We start from the raw sequence: 3,791 nt of genomic DNA on the forward strand, positions 1-3,791 counted from the left end.
GAGAGAAGGGAACACCAAGTAAAAGGTGTTTGGAGGACTCCCTTAGGATTTGAGATGCATGTTGAAAGTAGACTATAGAGTGAACACAATGGCTAATCAATATCTTTATTGCAAACCACAACACCCTAAAGGAAAGAGAGAGCAAAAGTGAATGCTCTGCCACAGAGATGGGGCAGGGTGGGGGGATGGGACGGTGGGAGGGCTACTGGGTTCATTGGTGGTGGAGAATGGGCACTGGTGGAGGGATGGGTACTTGATCATTGTATAACTGAAACCCAAGCACGAAACTTTGTAAGTCTACAACTGTACCTCAGGGTGTTTCACTAATTAAAAAAAAAAGAAGTCCAGTCTAAAAATCTAACATTTGGCCAAAGCTGGACTCTTGATTTAACAAATATTTTAATTTTAAATTAAATTTTGAAGTCATACCCCACAAAAAAAAGCATGTATGAGACACAGTCTCATATACATGTGTGAATATATACATACATCTCTACACACATGCATTTTGTATATTTTACTGACACAAAGAATGCGTGGCATGCAATTTATGCATAACAAAAAATAATTTTTTATAAGTACAATATAACCTTTGATTTTAATAGACTGATTATTTGGCCAATTGTTTTATCTCCAGCCAAACTATGATTATACTTAGTAAGGAACTAGAGTTTTGGCATAAGTGTTAATGGTATTTTTATTTACATTAATAAGGAACACAAATTATAATGACAGATTGAGCTTCACTCTTTAACATATTGATGCCAGAGCTTCTATTATATTAACTAAGACACACGCAAGTCACCAGTGTCAATGTGTTAATCAATGAAAAGAGCAACTTCTTTCCTGAGTTAGAAAGCCAATTCCTATAACTGGAAATTTATTTCAGTGCTTTTATAAAAAAAATTATTGACAGAACAAAAGCTACAGTTACAACACAATTAATATTTAATCTGCCATGTCAGCATTTTCTCCATCATTTACTTAGGTTCTGATGATCAACGAGCCAGTACATAAAAACCTGACTTGTTTCTGCTGATTTCTCTTTGAGTAAATATTCATGCCATGGTCAGTCTGAAGCTATAGAAAAAATATTGCTGTTTGCAGACTCAGATATGCACAGCAGCACACAACTGTATCACTTTTCCACCACCCAGATAACAATAGATAAAACAACTTCAAAAGCATAAAATATGTAAAAAAAAGCATAAAAGATGTAACAAAATCATTAGAAAGTTGATTTGTTATTAAGATAACATTGGTATAAGTTTAAAGAGTACAACTTCACATCTCTTCATATGTATGATGCCATACCACAGCTACCACCAAACTTCAGTTTCCTTGGCCCTTTGTTAATCACTATTCTGTTATCAGATTCCAAGGGTTTGGTTTGTTTCTATTCCACAAGTTGTACTGCAATCATGTTGTTTTTATCTTTAAAATATTTATTTCACTTATCACAACACATCCACCTGTGATGTCGTAAATGGGAAGTGTTCATCTTTTTTAGAACCAAGTAATATGATGTTGTGTATTTACCACTGTTTCTTCATCGATTCATCCATCCATGGACACTTTGTAAGTGTCCATGTGTATTACCTTCTTAAAGTATATTTACCTATATTTTTACTTTATGTGATTGTTAATAATGTCACCTACCTTGTATAATTTTCAAAATACGAACAATCAACTTTTTAAATTAGCATTTTTACTGATTCTTTCACTCAACTTGGTTTGCCCAAGATTTTGCTTTGCTTGTTCTAGAGGAATGTTGTGGGGCTTGGGCCTTAGTGACAGCTCATATTCCCATAAACTGTTAATTTTTCACTTCCTGGCTGAGGCTTATCCTCCACTCATGCTACTTAATCTCTCCTCCTGAGATATCTATCCCATGTACTATATTAGTTTTTGCTCTTTTTTTTTTTGATCATTACAAAGCTGTTTGTAATTGGGTTTCAGTCATACAATGATCCAGCACCCATCCCTCCACCAGTGTACATTATTCAGCACCAATATCCTCTGTTTCCCTACCACCATACCCCAACCCCCCTCCCCACAGCCTCCCTCTATGCAAGGGACTTTCCTTCTTGCTCTCTCTCCTTTTCCTTTTATGCATTATGGTTTGCAATACAGGTGCCAAGAGGTCATGGTGTTTGTTCAAGACATATGGTATTTTTATTGGGATGGTCAGATTGGATTAGCTTTTCAGTTAGGTGGTTGCTTTGAGGTGTGTATGTGACTGCTGAGGCTTCCAGAAGTACAGAGAGTTGGGCGAAGGTAGCCCATCCCAACCATGAGAAATCCTGAAGATTTCAGTCACAAAACCTGCATACCCTAATTTTCAGTAGCTTATATCTTAGTGAGGTCTGTCCTGAGATAGTGATGTCAGACCAGGGTATGGAAGCAAATGACTGCCAGGGGTTCTGCTTGAGGGGGCCTGGAGCGATAGCACAGAGATAGGGCATTTGCCTTGCACACAGCCAACATGGCTGACCCGAGTTCGATTCCTCTGCCCCTCTCGGAGAGCCCGGCAAGCTACTGAGAGTATCTCGCCTGCACGGCAGAGCCTGGCATGCTAGGCATGCTACCCGTGATGTATTTGATATGCCAAACACAGTAACAACAAAGTCTCCAATGGAGATGTTACTGGGCCCACTCGAGCAAATCGATGAACAACGGGAGGACAGTGATACAGTGATACAGTAATACTATACTAATAGTCTTAGAAGTCTATAGCATAGCTCTGTAATAATAGGGGTTGAGTTTAAAGTCTAGGAATAAATAGGTGAAAGATGACTGAATTGTTAAGGTTGATGGAGAACAGGAAAGTGAAAGTTGCTGCTGGAATGTTGGGCCTTTATAACATCTTGGGCAAATTGGCTTCCATGACATCATCTCAGAGGAGGAAAAAATACAAAGCACCCCACTTTGATCACGATGAGTGAGATAGCACTGAAGAGTCTCAGAGCAGTCTGTCATCATGATCCTCTGCAGAAGATGAGCAGGCTCTTAGAAAACTAAAATACTTCAAAAGACTCTCCATCAACAGAGCTGGCAGCTCTAAATTTTGTTGGAAATATGAAAGTAATAGGAGTATTCAGAGATAAGACAACTTAGTCTTAAAGGAGTCTTACATGCTTTTGATTACAATATCACCACTTTCAGAAATTTAAAATACCTCTAGGAAACTACCACATAGCCTTTGTGATATTCCAAACAGTACTTGTAATGAGTTTGAGTTTTCAAAGCCAAATAGTTTTGGCTGAATACTGCCTTCATTACCCTCATTTGATTTATTGTCTAGTTTGGGTTTGAACATGCTTTATGATGGGGAACTCACTACCTCTCTTACTTTTAATGCAATATTTGGCAAAACATAAAAACCAGTAAGACTGATAACAGAGGCCTGGAACTAAGCCACGTTCTTATCATCATGACTGCACAATGTGTAAACCCACTCTTTTGGGCAGGACAAATGTTGGCAGAAGATGATAGGACACTGTTTCTCTACGGGAGACTCTTGCCAGTGAGGCAGACGACTCTCCCCCAAAACCAATTTACAAATCTGAATGCTGCCCACACCACAGCTATATAATCAGAGAAAGAACAGCTTGTGTATTTTACCTTTTATTCATACAGTGAAAATCTTTGAGGTCACCACATATCAGCAATAATAAAAATAAGTTATAGACGTTTATTTACTATTCAATGTTTATTGACACTAGTTTTATAATTATATCGAATCAAGAAATTTTCCAGCAGACTAAATATTTCCATTTTGTAACAGGCAC

This window comes from Sorex fumeus, unplaced genomic scaffold, assembly GCF_029834395.1.
Source record: "Sorex fumeus unplaced genomic scaffold, SorFum_2.1 ptg000051l, whole genome shotgun sequence".
Lineage (NCBI taxonomy): Eukaryota > Metazoa > Chordata > Mammalia > Eulipotyphla > Soricidae > Sorex > Sorex fumeus.